We start from the raw sequence: 20127 nt of genomic DNA on the forward strand, positions 1-20127 counted from the left end.
AATTAAAACAATTTTTTAACGTTTATTCAATTTTGAGAGACAGAGAGAGACAGATCATGAGCGGGGAAGGGGCAGAGAGAGGGAGACACAGAATCCGAAGCAGCTCCAGGCTCTGAGTTGTCAGCACAGAGCCCGACGCAGGACTCGAACTCACAAACTGCAAGATCATGACCAGAGCCGAAGTCGGTTGCTCAACTGAGCCACCCAAGTGACCCCCCCCCACCCCATCTTCAATTTAAAATACAGTGAGATTGGGGGTGCCTGGGTGGCTTATTCGGTTAAGCCTCCAACTTGGGCTCAGGTCATGATCTCATGGTTCGTGGGTTTGAGCCCCACGTCAGGCTCTGTGCTGACAGCTCAGAGCCTGGAGCCTGCTTTGGATTCTGTGTCTCCCTCTCTCTCTCTGCCCCTAACCCACTCGCATTCTGTCTCTGTCTCTCTCAAAAATAAATAAACATCAAAAAAAAAAAAAAATAGAGGTCAGGAATGTCATGAGAGAATAAAGTCCTCTCCCCTTAAAACATTTAAAAGTAATATTTTTGTTGTTGCAAACTGTATTTTATGGAATTTTGAAGACTTTGGCATTTATTTCATAAAACTGAATTCCAGGGAAAAGACATGGATATTCAGCCACAAAAGAAATAGGAAGTTTGATAAGTTGGTGACCTATTTGAAATAATTGAGTCGATATGGCCACTAAAATGGAAGCCTCTAGTTTGCTGTGTTGTTGCTTTAAGCCACGTGAGGTCATCCTTATGAGGACACTCTAGGGCTATCTGTGCAGATATGGAGGAAAGGCTGATGGAGAGGGGCCAGGAAGAGTGGAATCAAAATCCAAAGGAATTTACTACTGCATTTGAATGGAGGGCCAGATGTACCACTATCGCTTAGCACCCTTACCCCAAATAATCCTTCTTAGTAGATGTCTTATCTGCAGCCACACCAAACAAATACTTTAGTGAAATTGCTGGGGGCAGAGGGGGGCGGCTCTAAGGATCTTCTAGTAGTGAGCAAAAGATGGAGAGAAGCAATAGTTGCTCATACTGATCACACCTGAAATGTAATGGCTATTTTGTTTGGTGTGCTAGTTTGGTGTAGATTTACATTGAGAGTAGAAATATGTGTTAAGGCTTTTTGTGAATTTTCTGGAAACCTCTGAATATTCAACTTTATTTTTCCATGGAGTCTAGAATTCTACAATAGGAACTCTCCTAAACTTAAAGGTTTTTAGGAACCCAAAATCTATGATTTGCATAATAGTACTGTATGTATTTAGTGCTGTTTAAGAATTAATATCACAGGGGCACCTGACTGGCTTAGCTGGTCAAGTGTGTGACTCTTGATCTGGGGGTCGAGTTCGAGTCCCACATTGGGTGTAGAGATTACGAAAAAAAAAAAAATTAAAAAAAATTAATATTGCCAAGCTTGATAAAATGTTTAAAATGAAAAAAGCTAGGGCACCTGGGTGGCTCAGTCAGTTAAGCGTCCGACTTCAGCTCAGGTCATGATCTCATGGTCCGTGAGTTCGAGCCCTGTGTTGGGCTCTGTGCTGACAGCTCAGAGCCTGGAGCCTGCTTCGGATTCTGTGTCTCCCTCTCTCTCTGTCCCTTCTGCGCTCACACCTCTCTCTCTCCCCCAAAAGTAAATAAACATTAAAATAATAATAAATAATAATAAAATGAAAAAAAGCTGTCTTTCATGTAGTGTTTGGGAAGAGAAGATATAAGGAGACAACAGCTCCTTCCTCCATTTTTCTATACCAGGTCTTCTCAACTGTGGCACTATTGACATTTTGGCTGGGATAATTCTCTGCTCTTGGGGACTGTCCTGTACGTTGTAGGATGTTTAGCAACACTTCCGGCCAAAAGCATCTCCCAGTTGTGATAACCAAAAATGTCTCCAGACATTGCTGAGTGGCCTCTAGGAGGCATGATCATCTCCCATTGAGAATCTGTGCTCTATATGAATACATCTTCAGTAAAATGGCAGGTGTCTGTGTTTGTAAACCTGCCAAAAACTGCGATCCATGTGGTTCAGACCCTGAGTAGGTAGGGTTCAAAAAAGCAAAGTCCTGGTAAGAATTCTACTTTAAAAAAATTTATTTATTTGTTTATTTGGGGGGGGGGCAGAGAGGCAGAGAGAGGGCGAGAGAGAGAATCCCAAGCAGCTCCACACTATCAGCGCAGTGCCCGACACAGGGCTCGATCTCACAATCCATGAGATCATGACCTGAGCTGAAACCAAGAGTCGGACGCTTAACCGACGGAGTCACCCAGGTGCTCCAGGAATTCCACTTTTAAATCTCAAGGAATATGAATGGGATCCAAGTATGTAATCCACAGCATCTTTCACCAAAATAGTTTTCCTCTTCTCTAATATTCAACCATTCCATTCCTCACTCTCGTTCCCCCCCAATAGTGTGCTCTCCCATCCACCCACTCTCTCCCTTCTTCTCCCTCTCCTACATGATGCATCTGAACACATTCATGCCCCCTGCTCTCCGTGGCCTCTTTCTCCTTGCAACCTACCTGTGTGGCTTATACCACTTCCATCCCTCTCCCCTCCCCCTGGTTGTGTGGTGGAATTCCCAAAGATCTGGTCTGGACCCTGCAAGCTCTTCTCCACAGTTGGGTGTGGGTGGATGGGAGGAACTGAGCAGCTAAGCGGCACCACATTTAGCAACGGGGAGGAGGACGGGAAGAGCTGGAGACACTCCTGAGTGTGAAGGGTTGCAGATTTTTTCACCCTCCTCACAAATGCGCAAGAGAAGATGCAGCATTTTCATGTCTCTAAAATAGTTTTTGTCTTCCTGATGAGCCTCTAACCACCGAAGGGAGAGAAAAGTATTCCGGCACACAATTTAAACAGACATTTTAGGTAAATGGTCCTCCTTAGGTAAATGCATCCTCCTTTTCTGTCTCTTCGAGATGGTGGAGTTGTGGCTAGCAGACCCTGCAGGGACAGAGAAAAGATAGGATCCTCAGGTCCATGCAGAATCTTGTGCATCTTTGTTGATTTCTGCTGTGGGTGGGTGGTCTGGACGCTTCCTGGGTTGTATCCAATCCATCTCTGGAAGTTCTGTGAGCTCTGCTGAGGCTGTAACTACAGTACCTAAGGCCTGGTCCCTCTGCCTTGGAAGGCCTGCTTCTGCTCCCTGATGACTCAGTCTCTGCTCTGGCTGCTGCTGCAGACCCCACATCCTCCATCTGGCTCTTGCCTAGGGTGTCCACCCCCAGTCTTACTGCTGATTCACCTTTTCCTTGGCCTATGCTTGGAGGCCTGCTGGCTCTCGATTCAGCTACTTTCCAGGCCTCTTCTCTGGAGCAGATGGGAACTCCTTGGTCCAATTTATTCCATACTGGTCCTGGAGGCAGCCCAGGAAATCACATTTTGCTTCTCTCCCAGCAGACTGATGCTATGCTGTTGAGGAAGCCATCCCTGGGGTGATGCCAATCACCTGCAACGTCAGGCCCTCTCAGAGTCCCAAAGATGAAGTCTTCGGAAACCCCTAACCTTTCCCTCATCCGCCTCACAAACCTCCTTGCTTTGGGTGGAACCAAGAGAAGGGAGATTAGGCTCACCTCTGAGGGCTACGCTACCTTACTTCCCCTTCTTTCTTAGATAGTCCACTAGAACTGATAGGGTAGGCATTCCTCCTTCTCTACCTCTTTACTCCAGGACTTCTTTTCGTAAGAACTATATGATCAAGTTGGCTTTTGATATGTTAACAGACAGAGAAGAGAATCTAGACTATCTTTTCTCTTTTACAAAGTCTAGTTTTAAGATAATCTGGCTGAAAAATTAAAAAATCTCATTTGGAAACAGACACTTAACTTTTGCTTTCTCTGTTTCTCTTTTTCTTTCTATTCCTCCTGTAACAATCCTAAGCTTCCCTGAACAACTGGAAACCCGCTGGAGGTATGGGGGTGGAGAGAGGTCAGCATAAGGAAATATACAAGAAAACAGCATCTTCGTCGATTTCAAAACTATATTATCACCATTATATACGTTGATAATTTTTCATGCCACATGTTATGTTCTAATGTGGTTGTTCCATTGAGGCCTGCAAGGCTGAGACCGCAGCCCTGTGGGTAGACCACATCTGTCCAGTGAATGGCCGGAAGAAGACGTAGGTCCTCAGACAGGAAACCAGACGCTGAGGGCAAATCTTAACAGACGAGAAAGGGCTCTTTGCTTTCCTTGAACTCACAGGAGCCTCAGGACTAGGACAGTTCTCCTATTTTCTCTCAATGGGGTCAGGCCAGGACTTGCAAAGGGAGACTCCTTTGTGGGGCTGAGCTTCTCTGACTCTACAATTCACAAGTTTGCTGTGCTAACATGTTTTTTTGTTGTTGTTTTTGTTTTATTTGTTTTTTGTTTGTTTGTTTGTTTGTTTTGTGCTAACATGGTTTTAATGGGAGGGCCAACATAGGGCTATCAACTTTTTATTCTGCAAAGCGAAATGTTAGAAACAAGCCACTGTTTATACCATCAATGTTCATTTTTTTTTTAAAGGACCTTTAACACCTAAAAAGTTGGTGATTTTGTTTTAAGGAAGGCATCATTTATTGACAAGAGAAAAAGTCACTTCAGATGCCTGGAATGGCAGGGGGGGAAAGGCATTGAACAGAAGCAGGAAGGGGAGATAGGCAATGTCTCGTCCAGGGGTGGACTTATACTTCTTTGCCTACAGGATTTGCACAGGGACAACTGGGGAGCAAGACCGAAAGAAAGTTACAGCATGTCATGGAGAACCTGAGTGACAGAGAGTGAGAAACTAGAATGTCAGCTTTGAGAGAGCTAGAGTTTCTGACTGTGTCATGAGAAGGGAATTGCCAGGAAGAAAACTATATTTGGGAGATTGAAGTTAAAGGTTTTGTGCAGCCTCTGATGAAATTACTGCATTTTGAGAGAGAGAGAGCGAGAAGAAGGAAAGGCATTTTGAAGAGAAAGGATGGAACCCATCCCAGGCTTTGGCTGAAGTGTAACATTTCATGGGAGATGAACGGAGCACTTTCCCTCCGTTGGTTATTTTGTCTGTTGGATACCACGGCCGGGCTGATTTTAAAGAGTGCCACAGATACTCCTGATAACTTAATAGATATGCACAGGATAGATTTTAACATTTTAGACAATTCCCTTCTTATGAGAGAGAGAGAGAGGGAGAGAGAGAGAGAGAGAGAGAGAGAGAGAATGAGTGAGGGAGGGGCAGATAGAGAGGGAAACAGGATCTGAAGCAGGCTCTGTGGCACAGAGCCTGATGTGGGGCTCAAACCCACGAACCATGAGATCATGACCTAAGCCAAAATTGGACGCTTAACCAACTGAAGCCACCCAGGCACCCCGCCCCCCGATTTTTGCATTTTTAAATTTGACTTCATTTCATCAGCTAAACTTACTATTTTCTTACCTTTTCTCTATTAAATACTAGTTTTGTTTAATGCCATTGTCTACACTTCAGATAAGAGAATCTTCTACATTAAACTGTAGTCCAATATCTGTTGCACAAGCGTTGTCAGGCAATGGAACAATTAATAAAATTACCTTGTGTGCTCTGCATGAGTCACTTGCAGACACAGACATTTGTGATAGAAATACACTGTATAGTGATGGTGTGGTGATTTCATCAATAAAAGATTATAGAAAAGAAACTTCAGGAACCTCAAGTTCCTTAGTCATTATTGTAAACATCTGTTATTACGCTGGAAAAGAAAGCATGAACATGATAGCTAACAGAATCCTGGCCAAAGATGTTACTAATTATGCTTCATAGGGACACATATATTTTTAAAGGCTATATGTCAAACACATATGCACACCTTGGTCTATTAGTCCATTTTAGGAGAAATTCTTATTGACTTCATATTGTTGAGTTCCCTCATCTCTTGTCAGTGGTTTTATTGTGCCAGTGTTAAAACGGAGTTGTTGGCTTGCTTATCTCTACTTCTGGACAGATTTCCAAACTCTTAAAAACAATTTTTTTTTAACATTTATTTATTTTTGAGATACAGAGAGAGACAGAGAATTTCACTCTTTAATTCATTTGAAATTAATTTTACCATATGGTTGGAACCAAACTTCACATATTTCCCCCCAATAGGCAAGAATCTCAACACCATTTGTTTAATAGGCCATTTACTTTTCATTGGTTTGTATTCCTGCTTTTATTATAAACTACACAATCCTATATGTAATTACAATTTTATGACTTTCATTTCTGTTCCCTTAATCGGCCTGTCAATTACTGTGCCAATACCACACATATTTGACCACAATAACTATTTAATAACTTTTAATATCTAAGTCTTCCTCATTGCTAATTGCCTTTGGAATTTTTCTCATCTTTTCTTGTGTGCTTTTTCTTCCAGATGACCTATTAGAATCATCTGCCATTTCTCAAAATGCAATAGAATAGAATTTTGATTTTCCCCTTACATCTTATTCAACAAGTATGTATGTATGTATGTATTTTTAAAAAGATTTTATTTTTTTAAGTAATCTCTACACCCAATGTGGGTCTTAGACTTAGAACCCCATAGAATTTTGATTTTCCCCTTACAACTTATTCAACAAGTATGTACGTATGTATGTATTTTTAAAAAGATTTTATTTTTTTAAGTAATCTCTACACCCAATGTGGGTCTTAGACTTACAACCCCAAGATAAAGAGTCACATGCTCTACTGACTGAGCCAGCCAGGCACCCCTCAACAAGTATTTATTAATTGATATAAAGGAACTCATCAATGTTGACCAAATAATAACGGCAGTAACATTTGTAAGTATATTTCCTTATATTTGCAAAGTGCTTTAAATGTACTAGGGGCGCCTGGGTGGCTCATTGGGTTAAGTGTCTGACTTTTGATTTTGGCTCAGGTCATAATCTCACTGTCCTGAGATAGAGCCCAGCATCAGGCTCCCATGCCGAGCTTAAGATTCTCTCTCTCCTTTTCCCTCTGCCTTTCCCCCACATGTCCTCTCTCTCCCTCTCTCTTTCTCTCAAAAAAAAAACAAAAACAAAAAAACAAAAACCATATTGTTCATCAAGAAGTTTCAGAATACTTGAAAACAAGATAATTAAGGCAGGTGTAAAGAGGGGGAAAAAATCTCTTCAATGTAAACCCGGAGGGGAATAGGCTGGTTGATTATAAATAGGATTCAGAAAATCAGAAAATTGAAAGTTATATAAGAGGTCAAGGCAGAAATTGGGGAAAAGGATACATGGGCTTAGACAGTCACATACTATAAAAGGAGACCCAGAGTATTAACAGGTACTGGGTTAACATCTCAGTGGAGGGCATCCTGGGTTCTGGGTTCATGTTCCATGGATCTGAGATAGCAGCTCTGCAACTGGGTTGGATAAACTGTCTTTGTAGGAAGATAGGGAAAAAAGTTTGGGTGTGATAAAGTAAATCAACCATACTATTAAATGCTAGAGTTAAATATAAGTTGCATAATCATCATTATAATTTATATTCATGATTTATTCTATTGGATAAATTAAGAGATTTTAATTAGAAACTAAGATAATGTAATTAAATTTGTAAACAGTTTGAATGTTAAGTGAATTTGATTTCCTACATCAATAAGTAAGTTTATTTATTTTTGAGAGAGACAGAGAGAGAGCATGAGAGAATGCAAGTGGGGGGAGGGGCAGAGAGTGAGGGGGAGACCGATGATCCAAAGCAGGCTCGGTACCATCAGCACAGAGCCCGATGCAGGGCTCAAACTCATGAACCGTGAGATCATAACCTGAGCTGAAGTTGGACACTCAATGACTGAGCCACCCAGGTGCCCCAACATCAATAAGTTTCATTTCATGTATTTATTACTTTTTGACGGATTTAGCAAGATTTTTTTTTCTAGTTAATATCGTTTTAAAAGTTTTTTATTTTAATTCCAGCTGGTTAATGTACAGTGTTATATCTCAGGCGTGTAATATAGTGATTCAACACTTCCATACAGCACCCGGTGCTCATCACAACAAGGGCACTCTTTAGTCCCCATCGCCTATTTCACCCATCCCCCACCCACCTCCCCTCTGGTAACCATCAGTTTGTTCTCTATAGTTAACAGTCTGTTTCTTGGTTTGCCTCTCTCTCTTTTTTTTTTCCTCCCTTTGCCTATTTGTTTTGTTTCTTAATTTCCACATATGAATGAAATCATATGGTATTTGTCTTTCTCTGACCTATTTGGCTTAGCATTATACTCTCTAGCTCCAGCTATGTCACTGCAAACGGCAAGATTTCATTCTTTTAAAAAAGTTTATTTTAGAGAGAGAGTGAGAAGGGGAGAGGGGCAGAAGAAGAGAGAGAATCTTTAGCAGTCTCCATTCTCAGCACGGAGTCTGACAAGGGGCTTGATCCCATGACCCTGGGATCATGCCCTGAGCCAAAATTAAGGTTTGGATGCTCGATCAAGTGAGCCACCCAGGCGCCCCAACATGGCATTCTTTTTTATGGCTGAATAATATTCCATTGTATATATCCAGTCATCAATTGATGGACACTTGGAATGCCTCCATATCTTGGCTATTATAAATAATGCTGCTATAAACACAGGGGTGCATGTATCCCTTTGAATTAGTGTTTTTTGGGGCACCTGAGTGACTCAGTCAATTAAGAGTCTGACACTTGATCTCGGCTCAGGTCATGACCTCACAATTCGTGAGATCCAGCCAAGCGTTGGGCTCTGTGCTGATAGCATGGATCCTGCTTGGAATTCTCTGTCTCTCTCTTTCCCTCTCTCTGTTTCTTCCCCCCTCTCTTTCAAAAAATAAATAAACATTTGAATTAGTGTTTTGTATTCTTTGGGTAAATACCCAGTAGTGCGACTGTATAAGGCAGTTCTATTTCTAACTTTTTGAGGAAACTCCATACCGTTTTCCAGAATGGCTGCACCAGTTTGCATTCCTACCAACAGTGCACTAGTGTTCCTTTTTCTCCACATCCTCAACCAACACTTGTTGTTTCTTGTGTTATTGATTTTTGCCATTCTGACAGGTGTGAGGTGATATCTCATTGTATTTGATTTGTATTTCCCTGATGGTAAGTAATAACGGACATCTTTTCATGTGTCCATTAGCCATCTGGATGTCTTCTTTGGAGAAATGTCTGTTCATGTCTTCTGCCCATTTTCTAATTGGATTATTTGTTTTTGGGGTGTTGACTTGTGTAAGTTCTTTGTATATTTTGGATACTAACCCTTTATTTGATATGCATTTGCAAATATCTTCTCCCATTCTGTGGGCTGCATTCTAGTTTTGCTGATTGGTTGGATTCAGCAAGATTTTGTTTGTTAAGTTTATAACTGTTTTATGAGGTAACTGAAACGCCTGAGAGGATTTGACACTAAATTTGTAAATGTTGTCTTAGGGGTGCCTGGGTGGCTTAGTCAGTTAAGCAGAAGGACTCTGGGTTTTGGCTCAGGTCAGGATCTCATGGTTCATGGGTTCAAGCCCCATGTCGGGCCCTGTGCTGACAGTGCAGAGCTTGCTTGGAATTCTCTCTCTCCCTCCCTCTCTCTGCCCCTCCCATGCTCACATTCGTTCTCTCTCAAAACAAATTAAAAAACTTAAGAAAATTTTTTAAAAATTCTTGTAAGAAAAATTTGTAAATGTAGTAAATGCTTAAGGGTATTTAGTTAGGTCAATTAAAAAAAATTTTAATGCTTATTTTTGAGAGAGAGAGACAGAGTCGGAGAATGAGCAGGGGAGAGGCAGAGAGAAGAGACACAGAATCTAAAGCAGCTCCGGGCTCTGAGCTGTCAGCACAGAGCCCAACTCAGGGCTCAGACCCGCGAACTGTGAGATCATGATCTGAGCCGAAGTCGGACACTCAACTGACTGAGCCACCCAGGTGCCCCAGGTCAATTTATAGAAATAGTTATTGATGGGGGCGCCTGGGTGGGTCAGTCGGGTAAGCATCCGACTTTGGCTCAGGTTGTGATCTCGCGGTCCGTGAATTCAAGCCCCATGTCGGGCTCTGTGCTGACAGCTCAGAGCCTGGAGCCTGCTTCTGATTCTGTGCTCCCTCTCTCTCTGACCCTCCCCCCGTTCATGCTCTGTCTCTCTCTGTCTCAAAAATAAATAAACGTTAAAAAAAAAAAACACGAAATAGTTATTGTTAGGAGAATATCACCTCTCTCAAGGGTGACAGAAAATAATTATTTTTATTTTTATACTTTCGAATGTATGTATTTATGAATAAAACAACTCTGTTTACAAGTGACTTTAAACTTATTTTTCTAACTTAAATGAACTAAATGTTGATTCAGACGCATGTCAACCTGTGTATTTCTTCCTGTGCTCCAAAATCTACTTTGGACCTTAAAAACTCAATTGTAGTAAGATACCCAACTCATCTAGGTTTTCTGGAGACTACTTTGGTTTTAAAACTGGGAAACGTGGCAAACGGGGGCAGGAGGTCACTGTTCTTGGCAGACAATCCTCTGACCTTCACAACAGCCCTGGGGCAACCCGGTGTGAAACCTGTGTGCAGGGTTATTATTCCCATTAACAGAGGCAGCAACTGGGCTCAGAGAAGTTAGCATGGTTTGGCCAAGGCCATAGTTTGGTTTACAATTTATCCACCTTTCTCACGTCCTTTTTCTACTTAATGTGATTGGTTGATTTACTTCTGAGGTCTTTCCTTCCTCTCCAGTGGAGAACTTAGTTTCTTCCTTCTAGAATAAATGAGTTTTATTTTCACCTGGAGGAGTCATGGTCTAGGATTAACTTCAGCAGTAACCCCTAGAAATTCTTTTGTAGAGACATTCAGGGAGGTGCCTTAGTCTTTGTGAGATGGGTAGAAACAAAGGTTACGAAGCTGTTCAGTGCATGGATTACGGGGCATTTTAAAAATAATTTTGTTTGTTGATTATTTAAACATGTTACTACTTATAATTAGCTTTTTAAAAAGTTTTTATTTATTTATTTAGAGAGACAGAAATAGGATGAGTGGGGGAGGGCCAGGGAGAGAAGGGGAGAAGGAAAATCCCGAGCAGGCTCCCCACTGTCAGCATAGAGCCCAAACTGTGAGATCTTGACCTGAGTTGAAACCAAGAGCCAGATGCTTAACCAGCTAGGCCACCCAGGCACCCCAGTACTTCATTCTTTCATATGGATGAATAATATTCTGCAGTGTGGCTATACCACATTTTATTTATCTTTTCATCAGTTGATGGGCATTTGGATTGTTTATACTTTTTTGGCTATTACGAATCATGCTGACGTGAACACTGGCGTATAAGTCTGTGTGTGGATATATACTTTCGTTTCTCTTGAGTATTTACTTAGGAGTGGAATTGCTGGGTCCTCTACTAACTCTATATTCAATATTTTGAGGAACTTCCAGACTGTTTCCAAAAAGGTTGCACCACTTTACATTCCTGCTAGCAATGCATAAGGGTTCCAATTTCTCTACATGATCCCTAAATCTTGTTATTACCTGTTTTGTTGTTGTTGTTGTTTTGTTTTTTCGATTATAGCCATCTAGTGGGTGTGAGGTGGTGTCTCATTGCGGTTTTGATCTGCATTTCCCTGATGAAAATTGGTGTGGAGCATCTTTTCATGTGCTTATTAGCCATTTGTATATTTTCTTTGGAAAAATGTCTGTGTAGATCATTGGTCCATTTAAAAAATGGGTTATGTATCTTTTTATAATTGAGTCGTAATTGCACTTTATATATTCTAGATATGTCCTTTACCAGATATATGATTTTAAAATATTTTCTACCATTCTTAGGGTTCTCTTTGTATTTTCTTGATGATATCCTTTGAATCACCGAAGTTTTTAATTTTGACAATGTCCAACAGACCTATTTTTTTTTTCTTTTGCTGCTTTTGCCTTTGGTGTCATATTTAAGGTATAATTCACTTTTAAAAGTTATCATGATATGAAAATAGTATTCATTATGTGATAAAAATGAATACATGCTTTTTGTGTATATATATTTGATATAATATATTATATATTTTATATTGTAAAAATATTTTATAATTTTATACTTTTACATAATACATATATTTTGTACATGTACTAAATCATTTCAATATCTTGAATTTATATATACATACTCATTGACTAGAAATCCAGAAAACAAGATGTGACCTTAGCAGACCATTGAAGAAGAGAGGAACTTTCTTTTTTCCATTTAGCTAGGTTACTATTTATTATTAAAGAGTACAGTTAGGGAAAGCCAAATGGAAGAGATGCTTAGGGCAAGAAATGGGGAAAAGGACATGAAGCTTGCATGCCCTCCTTGGGCACATGCCACTTTCCCTGCATATCCACATTTGCCAACCTGGAAGCTCTCCAAGTTCTGTGCTTTTGGGTGTGTTTGTTTGCTCGTTGGTTTGCTAGAGAGGCATCTTCTATCTGGGGCAATTGCTAAAGAAGTTAGAGGAGGAGGAATGGGATCAAGGGGATGGATTTTATCCATGTGGATGGCAACATTGTTGTAACAAGAACAGGAAATTTGAGAAAACTTTTGTGAGCGTCTGCGATCTGAAAACGGTTTTCACCTGGAAGAGGGTTAGGCCCAGGAAGAACCACGAAGAGGTTTTCTAGAATTAAGGAGGAGAAATTCATAGCTTTACTCACAAGTACCATCAAATTTGGTGAGTTCTTTAAAACCAGAATTGGTGGAAATTTGTTTTTCTTAGGACTGGACACTAGATGTCTCAGTTACCTGGAGTCTGCAATGAGAAACGAGAAATTTATAAAAAAGGTTGGCACAGGGGCGCCTGGGTGGCTCAGTCGGTTAAGCGGCCGACTTCGGCTCGGGTCATGATCTCGCGGTCCGTGAATTCAAGCCCCACATCGGGCTCTGTGCTGACAGCTCAGAGCCTGGAGCCTGTTTCAGATTCTGTGTCTCCCTCTCTCTGACCCTCCCCCATTCATGCTCTGTCTCTCTCTGTCTCAAAAATAAATAAACGTTAAAAAAAAAAAAGGTTGGCACAGGAACTGAGCTATTTAATCTTGTATATAATGTAGCTTTTTATCTGGGGTATTGGAATTTCATTTCAATTAAACTTTTTTTTTGAAACCTGGCTACAGATAGTTGTTACCTTTGAAATTCTTAACTAAGAACTCATTAGAATATCGGTAATGTACTGTAATTTCCTGGATGAGGAAATTAAATGAAAGATATTTAAAGATGTGTTGAGAGACTTAGATGAAAGTAGAATTGGAAATCAGGGTAGAACCAGAAATTACCAGCTCCCTACATTGTCCTCTAGAAAGCAGTTATTTCCACTGAGTAATGTACAAGATCTTTGTTAATAGAAAAAAAGAAAATCCTCTAGATGAGACAGATACATTTAACAGACGTGTGTATGATGTAGAGAGAGAAGCACTGGATTTGGAGCCCAAAGATGTGATTTTTTAAGAGTTAAATCACTGCTTTTATGTTCCAAGATGCCATTCAAATTCCCTCCATCTGGGCCTTGTTTTCCTTCAGCCTCTAGAGAGTTCAACATTCTTTTCCTGGAGGAAGAACTCAAGAACCAATGGAATTCTCATGGCCAATATACAACTTACTATTGTTTTTGGGAATGACAAGGGTCAAGAAAGGCATATCCATTAAACTATAAAACGTTTGTCTATGTGTCCCTGAAATTATCTTCAGTGCCTCTAATGGTACACATTTCCTGTTCTTGGGGGAAGTGGGCTCCAATTATTGCAGGCAAGTGTGGAGACAAGGAGAAAGGATGAGGGTAGCAAAATGCTGAAGAAGGTAGAAAAGAGGCCAAGAGAGCCCATGAGAGTGATTATGATTCAGCATACATCAGTTCTTTCACTCACTTGGTCCCAGGCACTCCTCCCAAACCTGGGAGGGAGGGAAAAGAGTGCCACCATGTGGACTCAGGGTGATCCCTGGGGGTGAACTGATCACAACAGGTACAACTCACTCTCTGGCCCCTCTGGCCCTGCCACTTCTCTCTTGCTCATTCACATATGCTAATCCTGATCTCCCTCTCTGACACACACACACACACACTACATCCAGGGTAGCCTTGGTCCTGCCCGCATAACTGCAGAGAGAGGGTGGGAATAAAAGGCTAATTGTTAGTACATGAGCCTCTTAGGTGACATTTTTGGTACTTCCTGGGAAATCACCCCTTGCCCTCGGTCTCTGGCCCTCCCAGGGTCATTGCCCACCCCCACATGCCTCCCTCACAGAGTCATTTATCCAGGCTCATGTGGGTGTGCTCTTGAGGTGGAGCTAGCAAGGGAAGCTGAAGGGTACTCAGTCCTGGTCCCAGACTGCTGAGTTTCACTAAGAAGGAACAAGTGATGGCTGTTCTGCCAGGCCACACAATGAGCCGCTTTCTCCGAGAGCCATGACCTTTACCCAGGAAGAGGCCGACACACTTATCAAGTCTCTACATTTGCTGGAGAGAATCTGTGGTAAACAGAGCAAGAAGGCCTTCATTGTCACCGATGGCCTGTAGAAGCTACTAGAGCTTTATATGCAGGGCCCTTGGTTGCCTGGTCAATGGCTATCAACCAATTTTACTGTGGAAATGGATTATTTAAAGTTAAAAAATAATTTATTTAGTTGAATTTGGATTGGTCTGGATGATCGCCAGTGACTGCCAATGTGTCCATGCCATAGAAAACATGCTGGTTGCTCCCTCATAATTTTTGTCTTCACTTCCCATGCTCAAAGAACCCTGATTTTGTACAGTTATTCGGTGACCATGAGTCAATCCCAGAGGCTAACCCTTACTGCAGCCATGCTTTTCTTCCTTGCCAGCGATTGGTCTAAATTGTGGACTGCTGAGGGCCTTTGAGGCAGGGAGAAAGTGCCGCCATGCTGCCCTTTCTTCTTGCTTTTGGACTTGTGTGAGGGTCTGCTGCTCTGGCCATCTTCTGAGGGTAGGTACCATATGCAGAGCTGACAGATGTGAATAAAGGCCCAAGTCCTTACTGATACGACTGAGATTTAGAGATGCCTACTTGGGGACATCTTGCTAAGCTGGCTTTTCTATGGATTGCTGTCCAAAGCATCTTAAATGATACACATGCTTTCCCCCTACCTGATTTAACATTATCAGGCATAACACAAACCCTTCAGCCAACAATTTATAAACACTCTGCTTTCCTCATGGCTTAAAGCAGTATGCTGGACTCCAGAGGGTTTCTAAGCAGTTTGTGCAGTTATACTACAGTGGAACCGGAAATTGATTTGAACAATAAGCATCTGGCTGGATGGCCAGGGAATCCTCTTTCCTGTCAAGACAACAGCCCGATTTCCTCAGAACCAGCTTTCTTCTTTGTTTAGTTCTTTTTCTCTCCCTGAAGGATTTGGAATTGAGACCCATCCACCCACTCATCGATCCATCCATCCATCCACCCCTCCAGTAAAGTATCTATTAAACCCTCTCCACGTGCTCATTTACCAGCGCGTGCTGAGGACACAGTGATGACTGTGGCCGTGCTGTGGGCCATGGAGGCACCGTCAGAGGCAGTCCTGAGGAAACTCAGCCTAAAAAGATTTATCCGCGGCCAACCACGCGGAGCCACTGCATCAGGCGTGGGGTAAAAGGCACACTGCAACAGGGATCTAGGTGCCACTGCATGGAAACATCCAGAATGGGGTCACTGGCTTGGAGGAAATCTCTGGGGATTGCTGCCTCACTAACAGTCGCTTGACAGATGAGGACACAGACCCAAAGGGAACAGATCATTTGTTCTACATATGAAAATCCATCAAGCTGTACACTTAAGATTTGTGCACTGTGCTGCGGGCATGTTTAACTTCAGTTAAAAAACCCAAAAAGGATCAAAAGCAGAAATGATTCCTAGATACACTTTTTTTTTTTAATTGAATGTTTATTTATTTTTGAGAGAGAGGGAGACACAGAATCGGAAGCAGGCTCCAGGCTCTGAGCTGTCAGCACAGAGCCCGACGTGGGGGCTCGATCTCAGGAACCACGAGATCATGACCTGAGCCAAAGTCGGATGCTCAACCGACTGAGCCCCTAGATATACTTTTTTAAAGTTTACTGATTTAAGTAATCTCTACACCCAAGGTGGGGCTCAAACTCACCACCCAGAGTCGCAACTTCTACCAGTTGAGCCAGCCAGGCGCACCCCCCGACCCTATTTTTTGGCATCACTTAAGGAAGGGAATAAGGGCAGAACTTTGAATAAAGAAAGGGGAAAGCAGTGATACTTTACACATCTAAATTAGTGATTATGGGAATGATCCAATTTCTCATCTCTCTCCTGCTAGAAGCTCTTCTACATCTAAAGTCGAAGTTTCAGGGGCACCTGGGAGGCTCAGTCAGTTGAGCTCAGGTCATCTCGTGGTTCGTGGGCTCAAGCCCCGTGTCGGGCTCTGTGCTGGCAGCTCAGGGCCTGGAGCCTGCTTTGGATTTTATGTCTCCCTCTCTCTGCCTCTGTCTCTCTCTCTCTCTGAAACAAACAAACAAACAAACAAACAAACATTAGAAAAACGTTTAAAGTTGAAGTTTTAACTTCAGTGTCAATGAGATGCTTGTAAATGTGTATTGTTTTCTGTAGGTGATATGCAGTGGGAATGCTGGTACCCCTGTGTGGATCTTAAGAGTTCAGATTCATGCCTTGAAGTTGTTGGCTCCCACTCTGGAGCCAGGAATGGTCAGAAAGATTCAGAATAGTCCAGATGTTTGTGAGGGAGCAAGCTTCAGGGGACTCCTGAAGCGGGAGCAGCTTGCTCTGGCCAGTTGGGTTTATCTCGGATCAACCTCAACACAAAGAACCCTAAGGGTATCAGACGGCAGAAGTGGCTCCAAGAACACTTACCTCATCTCTTTCACCCCAGGGGGCACGGGAGTGCAGTTCTAATCGGCACAAAGGGAGTTTGTTGGCACACGGAAAGCCTAGGAGTAAAATTAACTTCAGGTATGGCTGCGTTCAGGGCTCAAACAATGTTATCAGCACCCAATTTCCCTCCACTTGAGGTTCTTACACCGTATCAGTTATCAATTCAGGAGCTTCAAGGTGGCCCCACAAAGCTCAGCTGCCAAGAAGAATCCAGTATCTCCGGACTCTATCTTTTCAGCTCCAAGTCTCGCCGGGGGTACAAACACACCTTCTCTCCTACAACTTTCCAGGGAATCTTAAGTCTCATTGGCTCTGGGTGAGTCACATGCACACTGCTGAGCCAATCGCTGTGACTGTGGAAAATGCAATTGATTGACTTAGGCCTAGGTCACATGCTTCTTCCTCAGACCTCTTCCCAGGCTAGTGGGCGGCTTCCTTCCTCTCACTGGGGATTCCTGCTGCCACTGTACCCCTGTACCTCCTTCTGGTTTTTCAGGACCATCACACATCTGTGGCCCGGTGGCTGTGAGGTGCAATTCCATGGCTGCCGGGGTGGAGAACAGGCCATACGATATATCTTAATGGCTTGAGAAGTTAATATTCTCATTTGGCCTCTGAGGCTGGCAGCATCTTAGCCCCTGCCAGTATATAAGGTGGGTGCTGTCATATGGCAGGTCAATAGTTTGTTTCTTTGTGTGTTTTTGGCCCTACTATCCTCTCCCGCATCCTATAGATGCAGTTTCTTCCCCTCCACCCTTAATGGACAGATGACCACTCGTAGCATCTCGTGGCACTACAGAATGCTGGCAAGTAGGTCTGATGTATGCAGCTAGTCCAAGGCTAGCTATAGGCCCATCGGCAGCTCCTAAATGCCCCTCATTCTTTGCAGGCAGTCAACAGGTGCCTTCTCTTTTCACCCCTCTCACTGGGTTGTCTGACTCCATGCCATACCACAGCACCCATCCCTGCATTACAGGGGTCTTTGCATATTACCTCAGGCCACTGTGTGTGTGTTTACCTGTGTGTGTGGTGGGGTGGCTTCCTAGTAATTCAGGCAAGAGGCAGATATAACTGGTTTATGGGATGGGCTACACCTGGTCAAGTGCAAACCAAGGTTGAAGCAGAACCTGATGTTCTGTGTTTCAAGTTATTGCCCATCTTATCCTGAGTATTAACTTAATGTTAAACTAAAAACTCTTAGGTTTGGGATATGAAAGGGTAGGTACTACCTAGAAAAACTGTTGATAGCATGCACACACTTTTGTTATGGCAACACTGACAGTTACTTCCTTCAGTATGCAAAGCAGGGAGCAAGTGAATGGACAGGAGCTGGAAGAAGAGTGGGCACAACCTTACCGGGATTGGCCTCCTGCCTGGGCTGCTGCTAAATCGCAAGCTGGAGCGTCAGTGACCTCTGCTGGCAAGATTTTTTCCTCGGCTCTGCAGAAAGGATGGAGTCCCCTCCACGGTTCGCGTGTCCGGTTCAGTGTTCTTGAGAGAGAAACCATGAGATTTATGCCTATGGGGGGTAGGGCAGACTGGGCTTTCATGCTAAACTTTTCCTGGGGGTTGGAGGCTACAGCAGGCAGCAATCTAGGCACAGATCCTACCCCAGCCTCCATCAGCCCTCTGTCAAACGCTGACAGCTTGTTTACGTTACTCGCTTTCCAAATATAAACATGCTTTCTTTTTTAAATAAATATGCTTTCAAAAAGAACGCATTCGAAAACAAGTTTCGCATAAACAGGTTTATAAACTGTCTTAAGAACATGTTTGCAAATTGGCAAAGGGAGGTAGAAACAACTGTTGAAACAAGGTCACTTTTTAATGTGTAGTATGTGCCGGGGTGGGGGGTATGGGGGTGGATTGAGACATCCTTTCCCAGCACCTTCCCAAATCGCACACCTCGCCACGTGCCATCTCATGCACAAAAACATGTGAAACGTTGTTGTGGGACAAGGCCTGAGCCTGCCTCTAAGCCAGGCAGACCTTTTTACAACTGTCCAGGTACGTCCGTAATCGGAGACTTGGGGCTGGAAAGCTGGATGGCGAAGTCGAAGCCATCATGACAGGTCTCGAAGGTCATGCTGATACAGTCACTGACTAAGCAGCTCTTGCCCCTGCAGGACCTCGTGGTAGCACTTAACCTCTCCTAGCCCACCCTCCCTTCTCTGAAGGTTGCGTTTCCGGTTAGGATTGGGCCTCTGCAGCTATCTTCTGACAGGGCTCTGTCCCTTTAACCAGAGCTAATTGGATCCAGACTAAACTGACCAAAGGGAACCAATTTCTTCAACGGGGGTTGGGGGAGGGCAGGAATCAGATATTCTCTTCCAGAATTGGCAATTAGTGCACAGGGACGGCAATCAGTCTCTGACGGATGCTTTGTGAGGTCCGGTGGGCCTGGCCAGCACCTTGCACTGCGGGCAGGGAGACACAGAGAAGGCTGGGAGCGCAGAGAGAACAAATTAAGGTGGCACGAAGGGGGCTCAGAGATGAGGTGGAGGGCTTCCTGGTTCCAACTTTCATCCATCCATCTTAGGTTCTTCCCTTGTTTCCTTCCCACATCCCATTTTTGCCTAAACAACAAAAGACCCTGAAGACAGAGGAACTTCTGTTTAGTTTGCATTGAATACAGAGCAAAATGTTCTGAAGACTTACGCTTGAGAGCTCAGAATTTGAATTATGTTGATTCAAGCTACCAGGAGACTCAGAAGGGATTGGAGCTTCTGTTCACTGGATTTTCTAGATGAGAGTTAAGCAGAAAACTCTCTTCCTGTTTGTTTCCATCTTTGTTATAAAAGTTGGTCTAAAATGCGCAAATAAAGATTGGAAACAAATGTAGGACACTTATTAGAGACTCATACAATAGAGTACGATGTAGGCATAACAAGAAGAAGACAGACCCCCTGTGTCCCCCGAAAGGCTCTCCATGATATTGCAGATTATTGGATATTATTATTGTTAAATAAATTAAGTACTGAATGCTATGTGTAGCGTTCTCACATTTGTGTAAAAAAGGAAGGAAACAAAAATATGTAAGTTCGTAAGTTCGTATAATATATATAGCTAATATATAAAATATACATATATGCTTGGATATGCATAGGATGTCTGTGGAGGACTACCCAAGATCTAGAACAGTGCATGCCTCCTGGGAGAAACCCTGGGGCAGAATGCGAGGGTAACTTATTTTTCTCTGTGTCCCCTTTCACTGTATTTGAAAAAAAATTTTTTTTCTTTTACCATGTACCAGCTCATTAAATACATACATAATGAATAAACACCTACCAACGCATTAGCCTGCTTTCCCCTTT

At 42.8% G+C, this 20127-nt stretch overlaps 1 protein-coding gene across 6 annotated transcripts in view; it reads right to left on the reverse strand.

Moving 5' to 3' along the window:
• Nucleotides 1-283: 283 nt before the first annotated feature.
• ZBTB38 (zinc finger and BTB domain containing 38) overlaps nt 284-20127 on the reverse strand; it is a 170665-nt gene continuing 150821 nt past the window's right edge. The window contains exons 3-4 of one of the 6 annotated variants that reach the window (XR_008297965.1): nt 18170-18304; nt 284-2952 (exon numbers count right to left, since the gene is read on the reverse strand). The gene's annotated coding sequence lies outside the window, so the exon portion shown is untranslated. Of the gene's footprint in view, nt 2953-16016; nt 16422-18169; nt 18305-20127 lie in introns of those variants that run through there. The other 5 variants (XR_008297963.1, XR_001431808.3, XR_003420930.2 and 2 more) reach the window with 5 other exon arrangements.

This window comes from Acinonyx jubatus, chromosome C2, assembly GCF_027475565.1.
Source record: "Acinonyx jubatus isolate Ajub_Pintada_27869175 chromosome C2, VMU_Ajub_asm_v1.0, whole genome shotgun sequence".
Taxonomy (NCBI): domain Eukaryota; kingdom Metazoa; phylum Chordata; class Mammalia; order Carnivora; family Felidae; genus Acinonyx; species Acinonyx jubatus.